At 36.7% G+C, this 26,618-nt stretch overlaps 1 protein-coding gene across 1 annotated transcript in view; it reads left to right on the forward strand.

The window, feature by feature from the left end:
• LINGO2 (leucine rich repeat and Ig domain containing 2) overlaps positions 1-26,618 on the forward strand; it is a 1,051,930-nt gene that overhangs the window by 91,104 nt on the left and 934,208 nt on the right. The window contains exon 2 of the mRNA XM_029920927.1: positions 20,884-21,094. The gene's annotated coding sequence lies outside the window, so the exon portion shown is untranslated. The remainder of the gene's footprint in view (positions 1-20,883; positions 21,095-26,618) is intronic.

Below are 26,618 nucleotides of genomic sequence, written 5' to 3' on the forward strand. Positions count from 1 at the left end.
ACTGGCGTGAGGTGGTATCTCAGTGTGGTTTTGATTTGTGTTTCCCTGATGATGAGTGATGTTGAGCATCATTTTATGTGTCTGTAGGCCATCTGGATGTCCTTTTGGAGAAGTGTCTGTTCATGTCTTCTGCCCATTTCTTCACTACACAAGTTTATTTTAGTTGGAACTCTAACTTAGCCATATCATAATGTCTATAAAGCATACATCAGGCATTACCATAAAACTATGTCATAACACCATGATATCCATGAAATTCAGTAACCTAAACTCTAGTCTCTATGATTACAAAATTAAAGAAAATTAATAGTTTTCCATAAGTCTCTGCTTTCAAAAATCATAAATATAATGAAGTTATGCCATACATATATATTGGTATAGACTGTATTCTGGGCTGAGAAGGGCCCCTGGGATCATGAAGTAACCACTCTGAAGCCTATTTCTTCCTCATGGGAGATAAGAACTTCAGCCTATTTTGACTGAGAAGTGGACTGATGCAGGACAGGAGTCCATACTCACTTGTATTATAGTATAACTGGACTCCCCTTTATCAGGTTCTGGAATACATGGACTGTGTTATTGCTGGTCACAGTCTTGCTGGGGGAGCTAACCTAGGATTTTATGCATATTTGTAAATTTTTTAAATCCATTTTATTCATTTTATCTGAGTTTTAGGAGGACTGGTAATTTTGTCTAACATTTTTATATAAATCAAAAAGATTCTTAATCAGCAAAAGAGGGCAAACTGACCTATGTCAAGTTTTCCATGCTAGCATCCTTTATATTTATACACTATGTAAAATGACACTGTATTCCTCCTAACAAAGTATGCATTTCTAGTGAGCTCTAACCCACATTTTCTGACTAATTCAAACCATCTGCCAGTGAGTCCACTACATATTTTTATATTGTGGGTTAATGAGACTTGATAGACTATGTCATTCCTTCTTCTTTCAAACTTGAGGGTAAACACCAGCTTGAGAAAGGGCCCTTTATATTTTTATATTTTAATGATGCAAACTTCCTTGAACTGCAGTATAGAAAATACCAATAGTTTTATGCTTTCGCTTCTTTAGATCTCAGTGTTTTTATGACTTAGCTCCAATATCTTATGTAACTATTAGTGTTTTAAAATGGCTTCTCTACAGATAACATAGTGGAGAATCTCAACATGATGCTGTCTTTTTGTCACAAAATGTACTTTAAATTTCAGTATGGTGAGAAGTGTTTAAAAACAGATGCAATTTCCATTGCTTAATGCTTGAGAAGTGGCTGTTGGGCAATGTTGCGTGTGTTTACATTCTTATATGATGGGCTTATCTCTTTATCTGTATCAATTGGCATGAGCTTCCCAAAGTACAGATTTTAGATCCCATTTTCTCCAGATCATGATATGAAATAGAATGAGCTAAATCTTTATTACCTTTGATATGGTTTGGGAATAACATTTACATTAGGCATGAAAAGTACAGGTGGGCTGTATAGGATTCTGAATTGTAACTTTATATTTAAAGAAAAACTATAGACTCAAATACTTTCAGAAGCAACAAACAGGGCACTTGCTTATGGGATCCTGAGAAAGCAGTTTCTTGACCTTTAATAATGTCTTAGTCCTGTCGTTTATCCCCTGACAAATGTGTTTGGACTTGTCAGTGGGGAATCACAGCCCACAAGTAAATGATGAGAGAAAATTTGCATTTATTTCCTTGTTTGACAATAATTCTAAAGAACCTGGAGGAAAGACAATTGAAAAATTAAGTTAACTCAGGCTAAGCCCAATAAAAAGCAGTCCCCTGAAGTGTTCCACAAATGATGTAAGGGCTGAAGACCTAGTTACTTAGTTTTTATATGATGAGGGAAATGGTATCAGTCATCTGTAATTTTCATGTATCTCTTGCTGACAATAGAATATTAACAAATTTATGATGAATGCCCTTGAAATTTCTGGGAACTTTTCTGCCTTAGATTATCAATTTGTATAATTCTGTAGGACAGTGGAGTTCCTAAAGTGACAGTGTGGATAATCTAAGCCAGGGCCTAATCTTGGGGTCCTTAAATTGATGACAAAGTATTAAAGCCAATGAGTGAAAGCATCTTAAAGTCTGTCATCATTATGTGTAATAAAACCATAGATTATAGATGAACCCCATTGGATTGCATGTTGAAGGTAATTTTGGATAACAGAACTGTCTCTACGTCACATAAGAGGCAGCACCATTTCATAACCACATACCACAGAGCATGTGGCATGGGGCACTGGCTAGTGCCAGGCCTCAGGGCAGAATTTTAAGACCAGGAGTCCTTTCTTCTGAACCTCAAAACTTAGGTTATGCAACAGTTCTCCTGGCGATTTTCTGTGACTCCAGAATTTATTTTATGAAAAATAAAAAGATTCTGTTTTACATACTTTCTACTTCGTGTCATTTAATGCCAACTCCACTATTGATTGCCCCAGCTCTAAATCCTCAGAATCATTCTGGAATTTTTTTTCTTCATACCTACATCAAGTCATTAGAAAATTTTTCCAGTTCTTCTTTGGAAACGTATCCAGAGCCAACCATTGCTCTCTTTTCCTTCTGCTGTGCTACCACCCTGGTTTTCACCTGGACTATCACAGCAGCCTCCTGACTGGTCTCTTCGCTTGCACATTTGTCTCTTTATAGTCTTTTCTCATAGCAGCCAGAGTCACCTTGTTAAATCTCAGGCCAGCTGGAAACCGTGTAATGGTTCACCATTTCTCTCAGGTCAAAAGCCAAAGACCTGTGCTCTTGTATTACCTTGTAGACATTTTCTTCCACTTTGATTTCTCTTGCTGACCCTACTTCAACCCCAATTGCCTGCCCTGAGCATACTGCCTGCCCCAGGCCTTTGCACTTGGTGTTAATTTTGCTTGGAGCGTTTTCCTCAGACATCTCTCAAAGGTTAACTTTTCAAGGGGTGGCTAGCTAGCTCCATCAGTTCTGTAGCAGACTCTTAATCCCAGGGTCATGAGTTCCAGCCCCACATTGGATGTGGATCCTACTTAAAAAAAAAAAAAAGTTAACACCTCAATGAGACACACACTGACCACTCTATGGAAACTGTCACACTTCTCACAGGACACGTGATGCATCCCAATCTGCTTTATTATTTTTACCATGTACAATTAATTTCTTCTAACATACAAATAATTCTTACTATGCTCTGTTTATTATTACTTATTTATATTTCCTAACTAAAATGTGATCTCCACAAAGGCAAGTATTTTTGTCTTTGTTCACTGATGAATAAAATTTATATATAGGTCTTGAAAGAATGAAGGACTACATATGTTATGTCTACTTGTGCTTTCGCATTCTCTTCCATTTCTGACTTTTGACAAGAATCACTTGTGTTCTCTTGGGAGAACATGTCTACAGGAAAATGTTACCTACCAGGCATATAGGTTAATCACACTGTGCTCTGGTTTGATAATAATAGAGAGCTGACTGTCTTGTTCAGTCTTCTCTTTTTTTCCCCCAAGGTATCATCAACTTTACTAAAATTATGCTATATAATTCAAAATTAATACAACTATCAAGAAACATAGGGTAATGCTTGCATTCCCTATTTTGAAAATAAAAGTAGTTATAGAATCGCAAGGCCTTGAAATTTAATGCCTAAAAAGGACTTCTGACATCTAACCTGTTCCCTGAATTCGTATTGAATACAGAGGTCCAATTCATCCAAAAGTCACATATTACGTGCCCATTATATGCCAGGCACACTGTTGTGGAAGTACAAAAGTAAGTGTGACATTATTTGTATCTTCAGGAAACTTCAAATCTTGTAGGTAAGACAGATAAAAAATCATTAATCTCATTGGAGGTGAGATTTCCATTTTAATAAGAAACATTTGAAGAAACCTTGTTTGACATCCAGTCCTGGAAGTCACTTAGACCTGTTGAGCTTCTTCATCACCTAGTTCAGTGACACAGAATGAAAGTGGATCCAGACTTTCTAGAAAAAAATGAAGAGACAACTTACCCACTCTAGTATTTGAAAGTGGGTATCTTCATGAACAACTTCTAGAGCAAAAATTCAGCATGTCTGTTTTCTGTAAGTCTAAAAGATTTTTCTCTTCAGTTAGCCACTTAATTGTATATTGACAGCCACTCTGTGATATGGGGCAAATCTAATTAAATGTTGCAAATTTTTTCTTACTTTATAATATTCTTACTGGTTTTATCTGTCCATTGTAATCTTTAGATAAAAGTATAACTGAACATGTTATGTTGGGATTATCAAAGTAGTACAGATTAGAGAATCTAATTTGGTGTCAATTTGGTGAATGTGACTTCATTAATACATGTACGATATTTGCATAAAGCAAAGCAACGTTTACTTAAAATAATTGTAGGGATATGATGACACTTTCTTACTAAAACTTAATTAAAGAATGATCAAGGTGTTGCATATGTTCTTTCTTATCTCTATTTCTTTTGGCTAAAAAGGTAAAAAGGAAGAAAAAAATTGTATGCCACACATCTTACATTTTAAGTGATATGGAAACACCTGTTCCCTTAATATCTATCGGAAACAAATCCTGGGTTGCCTGGGTGGCTCAGTTCATTAAGTGCCCATTAAGTGTCCATTAAGAGACTCTTGATCTCAGGATTGTGAGTTCAACTTTACTTTGGGCTCTGTGCTGGGCATGAAGCCTTCTTAAAAAGGTAGGAAGGAAGGGAGGGAGGGAGGGAGAAATCATAACCCTTTCTAATAAGCTGTGTTCATGGGTTATAAGCTTTTTCTCTTGGGTCTCCACAGTTAACTCAGACTAATAGTCAATCTTGTTGTCAAGGAGAATAGAAGGTGATAAAGCAAAACTGGGTGATGTAGGCAGCAAGAAGTCAGGAATTAAATAGTAAAAATATGACCAACCCAAGCACTGGCTTCTCTCTCTGAAGGAAAGGTGACTGGACAGTGGAGGAATGCCCCAGGTCACATTGGTTTTATTGTTCTCACATTACTTCCAGAAATGAAACAAGAATCATTCTTCGTCTTCAGTTTTCTCATTTCTTCCAGTCCTTTGGGAACTGTTTTGTGGCCCGAGTGGTAGAATAATTTTTACTCTCCAACACTGAGTTTCCTTCCACTATTCCTTAAGCTAATTTCTTTAGACTCTAATTCATGCTATTTTCCTAAGTTAGTCAAAAACTAATTATTTGGGAACTGTATTAGGTATAAGAACTAGGCTAAGCTCTCTACTTGGAGTGTGAAAATGGGGTACTCAATTCTCAAAGCAGTTTCACACAAGGCAGGGAGGAAAAAGATTTGGCTCGGGGCGGGAGGGGGGAGTGGGGAAGCTTGTATATTAGAAAATTTTCACTGTAAGGTGGTTGACATTAGAAACATAGTCCAGTCCCACAGAATGGAGGCTATATGGCCATAGACAAAGTACTGTCTGAACTTCATTTTTCATTTTGTAAAATGGATAAAATCTTGAAGAATAAGGCTGATAACATGCACTTGACACATGCTCAAGTTTCAGTATGTGTTAGTTTCTGTATCCCTTATGGTGAAGTAAAGAGTCCATTTAATGAGTCGATAAGTGGGTATAGTCACAAGTGTGTCCCTCACTAGAGAAAGGGGAAAACAATATAGTCTATTTGTTTTTAGTTTCATATAGTTCTGCTTCTGATTCTTCTGTTACAGATTCTTTTTAACATTGAAAACAGTTTGCCCTAAGGATTCTTCATACCTTTATGAATACATTAAACTCTCTCTTGGGAAACAGTGTGGTATACTAGAAGACACACACACACACACACACACACACACACACACACACACACATTACTACCAGTAATGATACTTAGATTTTTGAATCCTAACTCTGCTACATACTACACAATTTAAGTTTAGGGTCACTGGGTGTCTTCATGCATCATATCATTTATAAAATTGTAGCGATACTATGTACTTCACACAGTGATTGTGAAAATCCATATATAATCAGCATATGATAGCCATTCATTTAAATGCTAGTTTTTATTCCAGCCTTAAATTATCTGGAAAAATAAAAATTTCTGCCTCCTTCACAAGGTTGATATGTAGATCACATTAAATAAATGAAGCATTTGGAAAAGAGTTTTCATCTAAGGAGTAAGAACAACCCTGCTAAATATCAGCATGTGATGCTCTAACCAAATAAATGAAGCATTTGGAAAAGAGTTTTCATCTAAGGAGTAAGAACAACCCTGCTAAATATCAGCATGTGATACTCTAACCTTTTGTTTATGTCTTTCAAAGGCAAAGGAACCCTGATTCTTCTTCTTCTTCCTACTTATACTTAAATACTTACACTTATTGTTCTTACTTATACTTTTTTCCTAAGTCTTGTTTTCCATGCTCAAGTCATTTTATTTGACAGAAGCTTGACAGGAAATAACCTTTAATCTCAAAGTTTATGTCAAGAAGCCTATAGGGTTTTAGCAATCAACTTCTTTCAGCTGGACTTTGGAGAAGATGTTGAAAGGGGGTTTCCAACCATCCAGATATTATCTATATCCATAGAGATGCGGACTTGAGCTCCTATACACACACGCAAGTGGGACAAAGCGAGAGTCATTCCCATCAGCTGTGGGGATTTTCAAGTTTTACTTCACATAAAAACATCCTCTCTAGAGAAATTCATCCTTAAATTTCTGCCATGTAACCCATATGAAGACAATTTAGGCCTGCTAGTTCCTCCACCAAATATATATATGTTTATTTATATTTATGGTTATTTATTGGAGTTGTTTTCTTTCACATTCTTCTTATTTGATTAGAGGAAGGTGACCATTGCTTCTAGTTTGAACAGACATTTTATAAAGATTAAAGGTATTTTAGGATATTAGAAATCAAACAAGAGAACCCAAGTGATAAACGAAATGATGTCTGGGTTGTTCCTCATTAATTAATTCAATTAACTATAGGTTAAGCAGGAAAACCTATTGTTTGGATCCTCACTGAGTAAGCCTTTTGTAATGTACATTCATGAGTTTCCTTAGGAAGGATAATGTGGTAGTAATAATTAAATAATCTGATTATAAAATTTTCAATGACACAGAATTGTGATTCTGAATATTAATAATCATTGTCCATTGATTTAAGTATGTAAGAGATTGAAACATATGTTTCCTTATGCCTGAGTATATTTTGGAATTTGCTTTTTCTTTTTGGTATTTTCTTGAAATGAATCCTGATATTAGTGTGCTTTCCTGAAAAGGAAGAGGTTAAGAGAGATTCATATTGGGGCGCCTCGGTGGCTCAGTTGGTTAAGCGTCCAGCTTCGGCTCAGGTCATGATCTCACAGTTTGTGAGTTCAAGCCCCATGTTCTGCTCTGTGATGACAGCTTAGAGCCTGGAGCCTGCTTCGGATTCTGTATCTCCCTCTCTCTCTGACCCTCCCCTGATAGTGCTGTCTCTGTCTCTCAAAAATAAAAAAAAAAAAAAAGAGAGATTCATATTATCATTAATTGATTTGAATGTTCTGATTTGAATAGTTTGATTGAATTAAAATATTCAGGTCACATTTTTATGTAAATTATCATTTTTATCTGAAGCAAAGAAATATTGTTAACTTATGAATTTCTACAATACTGATTTAATTAATGCAATCTGAAATCTACTTTCTTATTATTACATTGGAACTGAAGCCCTTCTTACTCTTTAACATAGTTGATGCATAAAATGGCAATTTAGCTCCAAAAGAGAGATGATTTAGCTGTCTTACACTTTATTTTTAAATTTTGTATTCTTGGTTCTCTTAATCCGTTCGAACTGCTATAACAAAATGCCACAAACTGGCTGTCTTCTCACTGTTCTGGAGGCTGCGAAGTTTCAGATCATGGTGCCAGCAGATTTGATGTGTGGTGTTTGGAGTCGGCTTCCTCACCGATTGCCATCCTCCCACTTCCTCACATGGTGGAAGAAACGAGGGAGGTCTGAGGGATCTTTTTAAAAGGGTGCTAATCCCATTCATGAAGGCTCTACTCTGTTGAGCTTATCACATCCCAAAAGAGGATGTCCTGATGGGATTGTAACATAAGAATTTGGGGGAGACACAAATATTCAGACCACGGCATTTATTATAAGTAGAGAGCTCTCAGTTGAGATACCAGTATTGGTATGAAGTTCCAACACCTCACTGAAAATGTATCCTTCTTTTCAGTTGTTTCCTGCCCCTTTCTCAGACTACTCCATGTGTGTAATCATAGCATCGCTACTCAGTTTACCTCAAAGAAAATTATTGTTTTCTCCTAAACTACTGAACCTGGGCATCACACCAAAACTGAAGCCCACCTCTTTCTCTACCATGTTTCTTCATCACCATCCCTGTTGATACTACCTTGGTTCAGACCTCCAAAATCTGTCTCCTGGTCTGTTGCAAAATTATCCTAACTAGTTTCCCCGTCTGTCTCTGCCATGATCTCTTTAAAATGAAACTCTGACCATGTCATTCATTGCTTAAACCTCTAAGGGGTTTCTTATTCTTGTAGGATACAGTCCATGCTCATTAAGAGAGGGTGTACAGGGTTCTAAATGATCTTGGCCTGCCTATTTATCTTTCACATCTTTCTTATCTCAAACTAGATAGAAAAAAATAACTCCTTTAAGTTTCCCATGTACATCATGCTTCTTGTCTCAATATTTTTGCTAAAACTTCTTTGAAAAGTCTCCCTATACTTCTTCCCTTAGTCAGCTTCTACTTAGACTTTAAGGTTGAACTCACACAACATTGCAGGGAGCTTTCTTTGGCATATTTTCTCTGTCCTTCAAAGAAGCTGTGCCCATTTGTGTTCCTCAGTAGTGGCACAGTGCACTTCCATATAACTTCTGTACTGGATTTATGTCAGTAGTTTTCCTTCACTGTGAAAGCTCCTTGTAAGAATTTATTTATCTTTCCATCTCTAGCACCTGGCAGAAGAGTATCTATGCAGAATAACTGTTGAATAAATTTGCTTCATTCAGAAGAGAAGAATGTTACTCTTCCTAGAAATACTTGAAATGTGTTTTGGATCCCATTTAATCATTGGTTCCATCAATATACTCTAGAAAGGATTTCTGTGTGGATTAGGACATTGGGTCAGTAGCACCTACTTTCCTCTGTAACTTCAGATTCTCTGATACTCCCTGTACTAGAGGTATAGATTAACCTGTAAGAAGGTTAAGCAGTGAGAATACTAATCTTTGCCCTTATAGGCTAAAGAATTTTAATTACCTGAAACATTGCTTAGAGGTATTATAATAAATGTATACCTTTTACAATTACAGTAAGTAGGATTTGTTGATTCCTAGGTAGTGTTTGGTATAATCTTGACTTATTATTGGCAAGATTATAATAACATTCTGTAACAGTAATAATCCATTATACTCTCGCTAAAGTCCTGTCATATAGGTCAAGGTCATTATCAACCTACAGGCATTTGTGAGTCATCTTTATGTGTCTAGAACAGTGTTATGATTTCATGTGAATAAAATTCCAGGAATAGACCTGAGCAAGGCTTGACCAGTGGGTGGTGAATCTCTTTAAGGGAAGTAAATAGTTGTGGTTAGTAAATAGTTGTGTTCATCTAAGATAAGCTGTAAAGTAAGATAAGGAGAATAGGCCACCTTAAGGAAAGTTTAAAGGCCTGGAAGACATCTAAGATATTATGATGTGGATGTCTGGGTGGCTCAGTTGGTTAAGCATCTGACTCTTGTTCTCAGAAGTATGAGTTCAAGCCCTTTGTTGGACATAAAGCCTACTTAAAATGTAGATAAAATAAATGTTGTGACACAATAGCAAAAGTGTTTATAATGAGATATAAAAAAATTGGAGAGGGATATAAGAGCTAGATATAATGCACTGGTAGGTATGTGGCAAAATATAATAAAAGGTTAATGGTGAAATCTACTTATTAATATACGGATGCTTACTGTAGAGGTCTTTAACTTTTCTCTATGCTTGAAACTTTATACTGTAAAATATATGAAAGTTTTCATATGAATAATGATTTTAGCTCTCTGCTAAAGTACATATGAATGAAAAATGAGAGGCAAATGACCTGAATGAATATTTGTGCTAAGAAAAAAAAATTTACGTATTTATTTTTCATAGTTTTTATAACTGCAGAACATTGAAAAGGTAAAGGCAAATTGTTTTAACTAAGTTTGATTTGAAAATAAATACTTAATCAGAATAAGGGAGAGTGGAGACTTGGATATTTACTGCCTGTATGACTTTGGATAAGTGATTCAGTCTTAAATTTTCTAAATGTCCCTTTCCTTTTCAGTAACCTGTCACCAACAATACTACCAACTTTCTGAGTGTGTCATGAGGACTGAATGTTTTAATGGAGGTAAAATGCATAGGAGTGGGCTCAGTACCTGGTAAATATTGGCTAATATTTTTAGGAAGCTGATATCTTCCAAAATAATTATTATACACATAGTTCCCCTCCACTCCCTAGCACGGTGTTTGGTTTGTAGGTTGTTCCCTTTTTGATACTGGGAATCAGATGAATGTCTCATTTCTTAAATGAACTGTATTTTTTCCTTAAAACCTGTTAAGTATTTTGAAGAGCTCAGGAAAGTAGCTCTGAAGCGTCATCAAAGTTACAGTAGAGGAATAGCAGCCCTCGGAGGAAGTCGGAAGTAATGTTAAGTTTTCCATAGAGCACCCTTTGATCCTGCTCATTTAGAGAACAAAATAGACTTCTGTGGCTGTTAGCCTATTAGCACTCCTTGGGGAGAGAACTTGATCAGGAATACAAAGCATGGAGGACAAGGCAGCTCCTGAGGTTCAGTGCCTATCTGTGCTGTCATTGATTTCTTCACCTTGAAAGATGGCTACAGTCTGTGTAAATTCAGCACAGAGCTCTCCATGTGGTTGTTTATGGCCCCAACTTTCAGGACTTTTCATTACAGAAGGCTCATTTTCTCTTTCTGGGCTGCATTTAGCATTGAGATGATAAATAGCTCCACTGGGGTTGGAGGAGGTTCTGAGATTATAAATTGTGGTTTAAGTTCATTTCCTATCCTTTCCTGAGCCCAAAGGAAAGGATCTAGATGATTCCTTTGATTAATTTATACCTTTTTAATAAACATGCAGAATACAATCATGAGCTATCTTTTATGGATTACTTTACAGGTATTCCTTGGCTGTAGAATCCTGAACCAGATATTTCCATATTAGAGAAATGGCCAGACTATCCCAAGGCAGGGGTTTGCCTTGTGTCCTTATTTGGCTGCTGGGGACTACAAAGCTAGGGGCTATCTTCTGGGATGAAAAAATAACAGGGCAGATAAACTTACATGCATTGTAGGGCTCAGTTCCATTCTTGCCACAGGCTGGACTCCTGCTGGGGATAGTATGGTTATTAGAGTGTATTGCCATCTAGAGAATTATGCCTACCCCAGTTATGCCAAGTGGTAGTAGGTAGTTGGGTTTATACTATTAACAACAATAAAATGCTTCCTAGCCAATAGATCTAGATGTGCATGATTTTTTCCTCCATTGTTTTCTGATTACATGGCTTTCCTTAAAGACAGGCTGCTTCTTCCATCTCTATATACCTGAGGTTAGTGATTGACATGTAGTGAATATTACATAAAGTTGTGTTACATGAATGAATGAATAGGCTGTTTTGATAATTCAGCCATCATTATTTTACATAACAATGTTTTGGAATATGAACTTAGAAGTTGTATTATTGTAACCTATTTATATGTTCTAAATGTAACCTATGCCTCCAGGAAAAAAATAAAAATGTTTTTTTAAATGATAATTACACATTTTTCCTATACTCACAAATGACCACAGTTAACATTTGGGATACTTCTATACTTTTTTTCTATACATCACACACACACACACACACACACACACACACACACACTCACACACACACACACACACGCACACACAGACTTTAGACAATACAATTTTTTAAAGTTTTATTTATTTTGAGAGAGAGAGAATGCAAATGGGGAAGGGCAGAGAGAGGGAGAGAGAAGAGACCAAGCAGACTCCACACTGCCAGCATCGAGATCAATGTGGGACTTGAACTCAGGAACGGCAAGATCATGTAGGTAATGTAAATTGTCTAAGGGTCAATGTACCATGATTTATTTTAACCAGTGCTCTGTTGATGAATATTTAGGTTGTTTCTAATTTTTTAATATATTTTATAATTGAAAGTAAATAGGATTTCAGTCATATCTTTGCATATATCAAGGATAGATTTACTAGTTCTATGTACTTTTCCATGTACTTTTTGGCTGTAAAAATATTTGTTACTTTTGAGTACTTTGAAAAATCAAATTCACTTATGCTGAATATCTTAATACCAGCATTAAAGATTAAAACTTCATTTATTGCAAACTCAAAATTTAGCATTGAAAGCATCCTAGGAGGAACATTTCTTTTATTATCTTTGAGATGTACAGTATACTTACCCACATGGTTATTACCATCACATAATTGCAGCTTTTAGGATTTCGTGCCTATTATAAGTCCGAGCTCTGTAGCCATTTGTATATAATCATAGAACTCTGTTGCTACTCAAAATTTGACAGAAGTGGACTAGTAGACTAATTGTCTATATACATATATATGGTGGTATATATGCATGTATATACATATGTGTATGTGTGTGTATATATATTTATAAATATATATATAGAAAATGGTGAGAAAAATACAACAGGCTGAATCTTGGGATTCGTTGCTGTGTGTGTGAAAGAGAGAAAAAGGAGGGCAAGATAGAGAAATGAGAGGATATGGTTCTACTACTCGTGTATCTCTTTTTCCCTTTTATTTTGCACACATTTCTACTCTTTAATTTACCTGTATCTCTTTTCTCATCTACCCATAGTACTTGAACTATTCTAGTGGTATCCTGACCTTACCTCTGATCTCTGTCTTTTTTACGTCAGCTGATTTCTTTTCCAGTTCTTTCATCCACCTTACTGGCTTCAAGTGACAGTAAAATATGCTAGTTTTCCAGAAGGAGTTTTTCTTCTTCTTATCTTCTGATGCTGGGACTGCTTCTGTGTTTTTCTCTTTCAGTACCTTCTCTGTCTTCTATTCTCATGGGTTTGTTTTTCATTTCCTTTGCACTGATTCCCAATCCTATGCAACAAACCAGCTTGGCAAACCTTGATGTCTTGAGACTCCACAAGGGGCTGATGACTAAGAGCATGTAAGTAGGGCAATGGCAACACTTAAGTGTGAAGGACTTAAGTGTGAAAAACCATTAGGCTTCACCACAAGATTCTCCGAATGATTCCTAGTGCCAGTCCCTTCCCTTTCCTTTTGCTTATTGGTAGTTCTGATCTCACCCTCCTGTTACTGGTTATTATGACCTGAATTTCTGGATTTTGACATCCTCATTGTTTGAGTTTTCCATCACTTGGATTTAGTTGCTATAGCCAACCTCTCTCCTCCAGTCTGTCCTCTTTCACACCCTTCCTTCTCCCTCCCTCTCTCACCCTCTCTCATCTTTTACTGTACATTTCCCAGCAGTTCAAACTCCTGAGGATTAATGTATGGGTAGTATAATAAGGGGGCTTCCTTGTACTGCTTGGTAAGGGAGATACCAATTCTTCCAGGGCTGTAAGTCTTGTTAGATCCAACCTGGTTTTTTTTTAAACATTCCCTTTAGGGCATTAAGGAATCTACTCCTGAAATCATTGTTGCAGCATATGCTAACTAACTTGGATGTAAATTTAAAAAATATATATAAAAAAGAAACAGAAAAAGAAAAGAAAAGCATTCCCTTTACACAGGAGAAGATAGGCATTCTATAAAAAATGCCTACACCTCTGGGGTGCCTGGGTAGCTTGGTCTGACTTTGGCTCAGGTAATGATCTCACAGTTAGTGAGTTCAAGTTCTGCGTTGTTCTCTGTGCTGACAGCTCGGAGCCTGGAGCCTGATTCAGATTCTGTGTCTCCCTCTCTCTGCCCCTACCCTGCTCACACTCTGTCTCTCTCTCTTTTTCAAATATAAATAAACATTTAAAAAATGCCTGCATCTCTCTCATCAGTACCTCATATCTTTCTAGGCTACTCTTGCTGTCATTTCAAACCTACTTTGCAATCACTGTATCTCCTTTACTCCCATTTTCTGCACTCATTTCTTATCTTCTTGCCTGGATCCTCTGAATAGATGCTTTTGTTCATAATTACATCTTGGTTCTTTATTGCAGGGTCACCATTAAACACTATCTTTAGATTTTCCCCAGCTCTACGTTCTACCCACTGAGCTTGATCCCATGACAATGCTTACAAACAATGGTGTCTCCCAGAACTCAACCCAGATTAGATGCAGAGAGTTCACATAAGTTGTATGATACGGGCTTTGTTGTATGGTCTTTTTTTTTCTTTCGTTTCTTTTTTTGCTTCTGTGATTACAGTTGCCTCAAAACTAACTAGCATAGGAGGAGCATCATTAAGAACTTAAACTTTGGAATCTTACAAACCTAGGTTCGATTACAAATCTGTGGTGTGACTTTGATAAAATATGTGTGACTACTCTGAATTGTATTTTTTTCATTGATAAAATGAAAATGATAACTGTGCCAGCCTCATAGGCTTATTATGGGCATTCAGATGCTATAAACAAATAACTTAGTAATTGCCTAGAACATAAAAAGTGCTAATAAATTATCATTATCATCTTCATATCTATTAAAATTGGTAAAATTAGGTTTGTAGCATGAAGTAGAAATTCTAGGGCAGAGTAATCTATGAATGCATTTTCTTGTAAATGTTAAAATCTAGATAAATTGTATTTTCCAGATTCACCTTTTTATGAAGGTTCTGGGGTTTTTTTCATATAAAGTGATATAAAAAATCAAAGCATCCAAAACATGAAGAAATGTTTCACATCCTGAAAATGGAAGCCCTTGCACTTATACAAATTCAGATTTTATATTCTATAGATTGGGGATATTGGGAAATCTACAAGTATGGACTTTATTACCACCACCTAGAATTGTGAAGCGTCACCGGTAAAAGACAGATGATAGTCAAGGAAGAATCATAAAGTTTAGGAGAAACTGGGGAATGCTGCGCTAAAAGGAAGAACATGTCTATACAATAAAACATTAATGTTTACTTCGGGCACAGCAATTTCATTCTGGTTCTCCTCCAAGGTAAAGCTCCCTAATCCTGCCAAATTTCACTTGTGTACGTTTGCATGTTGCAGTTTGGCATTTTATGGCATTGAGGGGTGGCGATAGCCAATTTCTGTGATCTTCCTTTACTCTTATGATATTTCCAGCAGAAAATTTCCCCTTGTGCTCATTGACTTAAAAATGAAGTGGTGGTAAGTAAGTAGTACCTCTCAGGGAATGCTTCACACACATACCACACACACACACACACACACACACACACACACACACACACACAGTGCATTTTAATGGGATACTTACTACATGCAGATCTGAGTCACAGGCCATTCTTCATGGCTCTCAACCACCATCCTAATATCCTAATTACAAACACCTAGGAAACAGAAGCAGCTAGAGCTATTTTTTAGGGGACAGTTCCCCATGCTGCCACTTGGTCTTACTATCTTAAACAATTCCTCTGCCTAGAATTACAGAATCCTGGAATCATAAGGGGTTTTAGAGAGCACCAAGTTCAGCATTTCCCAAACTCTGTTTCAAAGTAATGCTATTATCCCAACAGAGAGCAATGTGAAATAATAAAGGAGGGGTTGTTGGTGGTGGTGGTGGTGGTGGTGAGGGGATTATGTGGTCAAACAATTTAGTTAAACTTTTTTTTTTTTAATTCTTACAGTTTGATCCCTATAGCCTAAGGGGAATTTGAATCTCAAAAAAATTTTTTTTTTAATTTTTTTAAAAAGTACAAAATGTGTAGCATTTCCCAAATTCACTATACAACTTGCTTTAGTATTCTCTGGTACACCACAATCTTTATGCAGAATAGTTTGGGAAATACCATTGTGATTCCACCATTTCATTTTACAGATAAAGAAATAAGGCCACAATGCACTTAAGGTGCTTAAGTGGTTCAGTGGTTAAGCATCTGACTTCACCTCAGGTCATGATCTCATGGTTTCTGAATTCAAGCCCCACGTTGGGCTCACTGCTGTCAGCATGGAGCCCACTGTGGATCCTATGTCTCCCTCTCTCTCTGCCCCTTCCCAGTTTGCACTCTCTCTCTTTCTCAAAAATAAAACATTAAAAAGAAAGAAAGAAAGAAAGAATGCCACTGTCAAGGCAAAAGCCTGTCACTTTACTTAAATAAGAGTCAGAGTCCAGTCTGAAAGTATTCAGAACCCACCAGAATTGGCAGGAGCACATGGACAGCCCGTCTTCCTGTTTGGTATCCTAACAGCTGGTACTGGCAGTCCTTTCTGGCTCCTGGCACATTTTCTCCCCCTCCACCCAATGTTACATGCAGCCTCATACAGCTTGTGCTGCCTCTGGAGGCATCTGATGCCAAATTTCCTTTGATTTAGTATTGGAGAAGAGCATCCCAGAACTCCCATTGTTGGTCATGAACTGATCTGATACCTGATCATATTCAGCACTCTCCACTTGCTCACCTCATTCCAAGTGAACATTAGTACTGATACACTGATAGTGATGGGAAGTCCTTTCATTTTTTAGCCTGTTGCTTTAATTTTTACCTTCAATGAATATAGCATTGTGTCTTTCCTTATATTTCACAGTAGCAGTATTAAGATTTAAAAGTAGTTTGTTTTGTTTTGTTTCTATTTTTATTTTTATGTATTTCAGTGCAAAGTGGATCTTTACTGTGTGTTGAAGAATCTGGACATGCATAACGTATGGTTGAGACAAGTGACAGTTCAGATTAAGAAGAATTAATGCTTTCTTTATCTCAAATACAAAAAGTCATGCATTATTGTGGTTAGAGGGAAAAGTATACATTAAAGTCTCTTTCTGTTTATATAAGCCGAGTTCTTCCAGGCCTTATGGACTTGAGAGAACAAATGACAAGGTTAATGCTTTGACACTGCACCTCAGGCATCAGGACCCTCTCCTCCAGACTAAAGATACAAAGGTCTGTCTTCTTCCAATGCAGGCCCCTACTCATGAACTCCACTAAGAGTCATTCATCATAGGGGCATGTGGATGGCTCAATAGGTTGAGTGTCTGACTTTTGGTTTCAGCTCAGGACATGATCTTTCTGTTGTGAGTTCCAGCCCTGCATTGGGCTCTGCACTGGCAGAGTGGGGCCTGCTTGGGATTTTCTGTCTGCCCCTCTGCCACTTGTGCTGACTCTCTCTCTCTCAAAATAAATAAAACTTAAGAAAAAGGAGTCAGTCATGGCAGACAATGGCAGAACAGAGGGGCAAAGCCCTTTGCAGTGCACACCTAAGCACATACCCACGTCCATCCACATTAAATCAACTTTCCAATCCAAGAGTAAAAGAAAGTCTTCTTGGGTAACTGTGACTATTTAAAAACTATGTCAAAGCAAAGATTCTCTTTCCTTTTTGGCAACCAAATGCAATATTACACCCTCATTCTTTTGTTTGTTTTTAGATTCTCTCTTTCTCTTTGCTTGTTCCTCCTTCCATCCCTTCTTTTCTGTCACTGTGCTTCTCTGACTCTGTCTCTCTACCTTTATGTCTCCCTACCTACTTCCCTCCTTCAGTATGTATGACTGTTTCCTTATCTCTATTTCTTATCCTCTATCAGTGTGTGTCTTTTTGTCATTTCTGTCTTTTTCTCTCTCCCTCTTTTTTCTCTTTTCTCAGGCAAAATAGAATTCTTGACATTGATTGGGCAGAAGTCATCAGAGTCCCAGTGATAGGTAAACAATTGTGCTAACAAGCAGTTGTCATTAGGATTCCACACTGGGGCAAGACCATTGCCTTTGTCCAGATCAGTTATTTTAATCCAGTTATTTTAGGTTAAGCTCCTTGTAACTCACCGCAGTGATGTCACTGTGGAGAGGGCTATGCCCCACCCACCCTGGCCTAGAAGATGGCTTCTATACTTGAATTCTTAAAGGTACTCTAACACTTCAGTTATTGTTTCTGTCTCATTATTTGATAAATAGTTCTCAAAATTTTGGTCCTTGGACTGTGGACTTTTTAGAGGGTCTATTGAGTGAAAACTATTTTAAAAGGAAAACCAAGATATTATTTGGTTTTTCATTTTATTGATAATTACACTGGGATGGAATCTGAATTCAAGGTGGTAACAGCAAACTGGTGCTAGTAGTCACATATATTTATATTCATATTTATTTATATTTTACCATGATGTATTTAAAGGAAAAAAGGAAAAAAGCTAGTTCACCTAACAGGATCCTTGATTAAGTAGTATAGATTATTCTTTTATAACATCTCTGAATAATATCTTTTTAATATTCTGTATGATGGCATGTGAAGTATGCATGAATCACTTAAGCTGAAAAGTGAAGTATGTGTTGTCTCGAGCAAAAGGACTTGTGTGATGGGCTGAATTGTGTGCTGAACTAACCACTTTTTCACTTAATATCAGTTTAATGTGAACGCTTAACTTTCAGTCAAACTAGAGTTCTTGAGACTTAGATACTTGGTGTATATTTCTCAAAAATAAGCAAAGCAACCTTGTCACTTCAAGGAAAGCAATCATTTTATATTTCTCTTTGTTGCCAGTGAACAAATTAGAGCTTTGAAGTGAACATTAAAGTTTGAAAATCATTTGTATGCCACCCACACTTGACAACTTCCCCATACTTCAAGAATTTTCTGATGAGATCAGTAGTGATATTAACCAATGTATTTTTTTGGCATTGTGTTATTAAGCTTTTAATAATTTGAAGATATGTATCATTGTGCCATTGGCTTGGGGCTCAGGCAAACTGTTCACATTAGAGTTCTTCAGCTCACTAGATATCTAAAATGTGATAATTTGTCTTCCACTTCAGTCTTCCATCCATAAAATAGATCTAATATAGTCCCTTGTCAGAAAGTTTATGATTATTAAATGGGTAAATATATGAGAAGATGATGACACATTTAGGAACTCAATAAATGTTATCATTCTTTTTATGAATATAAGTTGTGATAAACATACCTGTTTCATAGGCCTTTTTTGGATATTAAATAATACAGTAAATGGAAAGTATCGCAAAGAATGTTAGATTCTTCATTCTGTCTTTTCCTCTTTCTCCACTCTCTCTATCCTCAACGTAAAAATTAAACATACATTCTGTAACACAAACCACTCAGGAGAACAGAGACTACCTATGGTTTTTAACAAAGAAAAATGTAATCTAAAAAATAGTTTAAATAGATGTTGGGGACTGGGAAGAGGCAAAGGGGGCCCTGATGTTATGCAGAGATGGGGCCACAGGAAGCAGCTGTACTTTTAGGGCTTGGGGAATCAAAGGAAGAATTGGGTTATCAGGAGCCTGGGAGAGGGACCAATATTTCTGAGATCCACACTTGGAGGTGGTGCTTTGCAGGCAGTGTTAGACTCTGAGGAGCTCAGCAGAGAGCCTTTGGCTATTCTCACTCAAGAACTCTCATGAGGGGATGCCAGAATGAGCTTGTTCTGGAAGATCTCAAAAATCTGTAGACAGAAACTGGTTTCTGCTAACACAGTAAGAAGATGATTGCTAAGACAACCCTGACAGCCAATGAACATGAAGGAATAATTCTCTTTTCCCCTTTCTCTTGTACCCCAATCTGTCTCCAGTGCTCCCTATTGCAGAACTTAACAGGAAGCCAGCTGGCAAAAGAGAAATGTGGTGTGCAGAGACCCAGCCTCAAAATCTCAATGCAGAATAGAGAAGCTGGTTTGGGGGCTAGAAGATAACAGCTTAAAAACAGACAGAATTCTTACCTGGACTCAAGTGAGAGGGAAATTAGAGTGGCCCTCTTTCTTGAAAGCCTGTACCTGGAGTGAACCCTATTAAGAGGACTTGAGATGTCAATATTATTTGGTGGACCCAGTGGACTAATTTTCATATCTGGTTTTCGGGAAGAGAGACTCACTTGTGCCATCCAGTACAATTGTAATTACTGTTTTTGCAGAAATAGAAATCCAGGAAACCGCCAGGAGAATGCAGCAACAATGTGTTCTAAAGTGACTAATTTAAAATTGATCACTGTGACATGCCTCCTTAAGCTTGAGATTTTTCACACAATCAGGTTTTCAGTATTTTCTTTAGTGTAATTTGCATAACCAAGATTTTATTTAACTTTTTTGTAGAGGATTCTATTGTAATGAAACCAACATAGCTATTAAAGAGAGAGAGTTGGGCTGATGAATAAATGTGATTTTATTATATTCTATGTGATTGCAGTGTAATTTTTTGCGATAAATTAGACTTCTAAGGTGTGTGTGTGAGAGAGAGCACTAAGAATAACAACCGTTAGAATTGTTAAATTTTTGCGAGAGCATACCTGGGAAATTTATGAATGAGGTTTCAATTTGCAAAATTGTCAAGGCTAGAATATGAATATATATGTATAATTATGTTTTTCATAACAATTAAACTGATGAAGGGCAATGAATAAATATGTTTCAAAATCATATGATGGTTTTATTTTATGCATTCATCTACAAACATCCTAAGAAGAAAAAGCCCTATTCAATTTAAATTATTTTTCATTCTTAGACACACTGGCTACAGTGTGTTGGCTCTCAGACTTTCTTTTATCTACATGCTATATATTGATAGATCATTTATTTTGAAACAAATTGACTGAAAATCCTCCATTTGATGTTGAAATTGTCTTATACCCTAATTATTATTTTCTAATACCTATTTAAAAATATACATTGACTTACAAAAACAAATATAATTAAATTCATTACTTGAAAATACGGGTGCATCAGATGGGATTGTGGTCCTGCAGCCTGGAAATACATAAGTAGTTTTTTTTTTTTTTTCAGAATTAGAGCAAAAGCAGCCAGATGGAAAATAACATGAGGAATTTGAAATGAGTACTTTTGGAAGGAGTGAAGTTTTCTTCTATGTTCCAAAGAAATTTGTTTCATTTCATTTAGGGAATCTGTTGGAGATGGTTTCAAGATGTAGAACTATTACAAGTGAAGTAACCCAAATGAATTTGGCACATCCACATTGAGACTGCTTCATGTTCTGGTAAGATTAAATGGTTCTTAATATATTGACCTTTGGAGAATACAGTGGGAAATGTGTTTGTGTGTGTAGGTGTTTGTGTGATGTGTAAATAGAAAATTCTAAAGGTGTATAACTCAATGCACAAGATTCATAAACAACTCTTTCTTTGTATTATTTTGCACCCAGTAATCATTTTCTGGCTCCTCAAGTGTGGGATACAGTAAGGAATTCAAATTTGTTATTAATCAATCTCTCAGTATGTGTATGTGCAGTATTTACGTTGGTTAGTATGCCACTACAACAGCCTCAGGAGTAGATAGTATTGTCCTCACAGTACAGATGTGGAGAGCAGAAGTACAGGGAAAATAAAACCTTGTCCAAGATCATGTAGCTAGTAAAGCTTACTTTACAGAGAGTTTACTCTATGCTCTACTCTTTATACTGTCATGCTGCCCCTAGCATTTGTGGTAGATGAGGAGCCAAGGAATTAACATAGGTCCAGGGAAAGAACCTCAAGTTTTAAAATGTAATTTAAAAAAAAAACAGAGCCATGATTGCCTTCCCTCAGACAGAAAGCACAAAGTGAAGGAATTTCCTTTATATTTTTATGACTCTTGAAAGGAGAAAGATTTATGTAAGTCATTGATAAATTACATCCATGAGAGTGTTTCCAAGAAATCAAAAGTTATAGAAAAACCGACATAGGAGAATGTGTGCTCTAATTTTCCCATTCACCTTTGGTGTAAAACGAAACTCTGTAGTGGGCTTTCCCCCATATAAATACCTTGTCTTGGCTGATGACACAGTTTAATGAAACTAGTACTAATTCTTGCATTATAGCTAACTGGTATACAACTCAAATAACTTGAGTATCATTTCCTTTTTTGTTACTTATATCATGAGGTTGTTGTAAGATTCCATTGAAATAAAAGATAATGTATGGAAAGCAACTACAGTTCTGCCTGGCACAGTCTTTATATATTCAATAAAAATGAAACATTATAAAAGACCTTATGATGTAGCAGCTATTAAAATATGTCATATTTTGCTATCCATCTATCCATGAAGGTTTGCAATTAAGGAAATATTTATGTGAAAGATTTGTTCCACTCAATGTAAAGTTAGGTTCCAGCATATTTTATTTAAGTAGAAGGCATTTGTTTGGGGCAGTTGCAGATTGCTGGTTGAAAATTTTTGAATTCTGGTACACTTCAGGTGCATTCATTTTTAATGCCAGAATGGAGTCTCTTTTGTTCTAGAGACTCAAAAGAAACAATGGATTAGTTGATCTAACTATCCTACCTGAACATTTTCAAACAAATTTCCTCTAGTGATTGCAAACCAGACAACCACTGTGTCCCTGTGAGTCAGATTTGCTTGGGCTATTCAATAGTGACTGACACCTTGGGAGGCTGTAAAGCATTCTCTGGGTGGCCTTCGTGCTAACTGAGTCTTGCTTCTCTCTATTGGTAATAATCAGCAGCATTTCTGTGGGAGCGGATACCATGCCTGCAGTTGAAGATTACATTTTAACTCTCTGTTGTAAAATGGAAAAAAAAAGCCAATTTTCAATGTGACATTCTGAGAAGAAGCTTTCAACCATCTTCGAGTTCCAGTGTGTATTTTCACTTTTTAATGGTGGAGTAAACACCTGTAAAATTAAAGTATGCAGTGAAGACATTAGACTAGAGTCTCCAGCAGAACTAGACAAGGCCCCCTCTACCCCCACCCCACGAGCACTGTGGGAAGGGAATCTAGGCCAGTCTTAGGTTATTTTCCATTAGTCTGCATTCTGAAAACACCTGCAAAATTGTCCGTGTCCCTCCTATGCTGCATTACTTCTCCATTCAAGAGTTTTGCATTTGGATAAAAAGCTCCTAAACAAACAGTCCCAAATTTCCACTTTATATCCAGCTTTGGATTGGGTTAAAAAGTTATTGTTGTTTCCTAGAGATAGCATGTTTGCCACTTAGGGCCTTGTTTTTCTCTGCTTTTTCTCTGAAATAACCCTGTATTTGCTTCCTGTCTTATTAACTCTTAAGATAGTGAGTTGCTTATCCTCTCTTAATCTTGGTATTGTCATCATGATGTGAGAATTGTAACTGTTACATTGCATATATTTAAGGATTAAAAAGAGTATGTGTAAATTACCAACTATGTGGAACATTGCTGATGATCTTACATGGTGTCTATATATGTAGATCTGCTAGTAGGTTTGGTAATATGTGACTTCCCCAAATACTCATCAGCAACTTTTTGGGATCTTCCAGAATACAGATAGAACGGATTCAAAGGATTGGAGTGATTCACAAAAGGTGGTGATGTTAGAAGAATCCTTACCTTGAACTTAAAGCATTTTATTCACTAATTATCAGGACAAGGAAAATAGAATTTACCTTATGTTTGTTTCTATTACCTGGGTGGTTGTGTGCCTTTATCATAAGCTTTTTCGTATTTGCATTTCTAGGCCAATAGTTCTCAGGCTATACAATAACCTGAAGAGCTTATTAAATATGTAAGGTATAGGATACTGTTCTCAGCATCTTATTCCATAGGACAGGTTGCAAATGGGCCTAAGAATCTACATTTTTATAAATGATTATTTAGAATAAGAACAATTCTGGCATATGCCATTAACTGAGACTTATAGTTTTTCTTCCTTAAAGGTTTAAGTTTTACACTATCTAGTTCTGGTATTATTGTTGTAGGTCAAATTGAACAACTTTACTAAGTAGCAGTTAAGAGACATAACTAAGAAATAGAAGCGCTTCAATAAGGATTCTCTGCATCTATTCGTTGATATAGTAACTTTGCAAAGATTTTGATTCCATGAATATATAAGAAATTGATAGAACAAACATGGGATAAACAAACAAACAAACTGCTCTAGTTCATAACAACTGGGGTTCTGAGACCTTATTGAAAACCTTCTAATAACCAGTTGCTTTCATGTGCCGTTAGTTTACCAGATCTGAATTCTAGTCCTCCTCGGTAGTTAATACCCCCTTCAGAGGGGTGCCTGCATTGCTCAGTCAGCTAAGCATCTGACTCTTGATTTCCACTCAGGTTATGCTCTCACAGTTTGTGAGTTTGAGCCCCACATCAGGCTCTGTGGTATCAGGACAGAGTGTGCTTGGGATTCAATCTCTTCCTCTCTCTCTGCCCCTCCCCTGCTCCCTGCTTGTTCTCTCTCTCTCTCTCTCTCAAAAGTAAATAAATAAATTTAAAAAAATGCTTTAAAAAACGTCCCCATTGGGGGGGGTCTGTATGGCTCAGTCGGTTAAGCATCTGACTCTTGGTTTCAGCTCAGGTCATGATCTTGTGTTTCAGGAGTTTAAGCCCCATGTCGGGCTCTGCACTGACAGTGAGGAGCCTGCTTGGAATTCTCTGTCTCTCCCTCTCTTTCTACCTTTACCCCACTTTCTCTTTCTGTCTCTCTCAAAATGACTGAATAAAACAGTTGAAAAATTGTAAAAAGTATAAAATAAAATGTAAAAATCCCCATTCTACAGATGAAGAAAAATAGAAGTTACTGATCATCAAGTTATGAAGCTAGAAACTGATAGGCCAGGATTCAGTCTGGGCACCACATCAGTGTGCAACCAGTACAGCTGCGTTGTAGTCCTAGGATAATTCAATTTTGCAGTCATGAAAGGTTTTTGTTTTATGGCAGCCAAAGCAAAAGCACATATGGGAACAATCAGCCTGTATTTGTTTTGTTTAAGCTCCGGAACACTTAATTCACCCTCACCTCCTGAGTTAGACTTTGAAAGTCATAAGTAGAGTAGGCTTATTTCATCTGCTCCGTAAACAACTCAGAAATTTTCTGAAAAAAATGTTCCAAGTGTCTTCTGCAAATTCTTGTTGTTTTTCACCAATGTGCTTGTTTGGTTTTCATCAATTCTGCTAAGTGTGTGAATATCCTTTCTCAGTTAAATCAACTGTGAGAGATTTTTCCCAGTTCAGTAGCTGGGCGTATCACCTTCCTATGAATGAAGTTTCTAGTCTCCTTTGTATCTAGAGTTGGCTGTGTGTCTTAGTGCTAGGCAGTGTAATAGAAGGTACAATGATGTAGCCACTTCCTGGTCACTTCTTTACAGGGTCGATGTTCATCATCTCCTCCTTCTTCCTCTAGTAACTTGGAAAATGAATGTCAGATGGGATGTTCTAATGAACATCTTGTATCATGCAGATTAGGACAATATCTGAAGGTGGTAGAACAACAACGAAGAAGGAGCCTGGCTTTTTGCCTAATTTATGGAGCAAGAGAGTCCAGGATTGCTTTTTCTGCTGAGTGTTGTATGACAGATAAATAAGCTTCACTTGTTTAACCATTGAGCCATTATACATGGTGAAATATATATCCTAATGAATTGATGAATTGTTCTGTAAATGTGTTACCCATTGAATACTTGGCCTACTGTGACTCCTTTGGGAGGTCAATCTCATAGCCTGAAAAGAACCACAAGGCCCTAAATAAAGAACACTGTGGTATTTACCTAGATATTGTATATATTGGCTTTGAACCATCTCACCTTACCCATTTTATTCCTAATACTGTTTTCCTGACCATCCTCCTCCAGGCTGTTTTTCTTTTAGCTGATCCTCTTCCAGATCAGTACATAAATTTGTTACTTTTTCAACTCTCCTTGCTATGACATCTATTTTTCATGTACTCATGGTGAGAAGTAGGCAAATATGAGACTATAGGTATAATGAATCTTGAAAAGAACTTCAGGTGTCCTGGCCCTGCTTAGAAACATTCAAAGTAAATTTTCTAAAAAACACCACAGGCTACCCAAATAAAACTTATCTATAGACTACATGAAGTGGACTTCTTAAATTTCTGATACCTCGATAACAACATTCAAATCCACACAACCAATAAGATGTTCTTCATTATCTCTTGCCTTTTACCCAACCCCTCAGCTGGTCTATCCTCAATTGCATACAGGATAAAACTAAATTTTATTTTTTGACACTTAATATGTCTCCTTGGATATTTATTTAGAGAACATTTTAAATCTATAGTTATTTCCATAAATATTTACATAAAGAATGCCTTAGTGTCTTACAGATGCAGTGTTCTCCTAGTTCAGTAATCTAGTTATTATTGAGTTATTTGGCTCCAGTTCTGCTACAGAGAATGCTTTTTACATGGCTAAAGGTATTGACACTCTAGGAACCTACTTGACATCCCTTGGCTCTTTATCTTTCCCCTTAACACTACATTTTGTGTATACCTTCTAGCTAGCAGAGTGCATGCTTTGTATATGAAGGAGGTATATAAAACATGTCCTGGTTGGTTGGCTACTATAGTGATGGTAGTTTATTATTCTCTTTATCACTACCTTGTTACTTCTCCTGTTTTTGAAAATACTTGCTGGTACTTTCAACTCCATGGCCTACATACAGTGTCTCCCCTAAACCACTGAGGTAAGTATAATGACTGTGCTTTAGTTACTGACTCAGAAAATATTTACTTAGCTCTTCTTTCATGCCAGGCATTGTTTCAGGCAATGGGAGAGAAAATTTAGTTGCTCAC

The sequence above is a fragment of the Suricata suricatta genome, chromosome 13 (assembly GCF_006229205.1).
Source record: "Suricata suricatta isolate VVHF042 chromosome 13, meerkat_22Aug2017_6uvM2_HiC, whole genome shotgun sequence".
Taxonomy (NCBI): Eukaryota; Metazoa; Chordata; class Mammalia; order Carnivora; family Herpestidae; genus Suricata; species Suricata suricatta.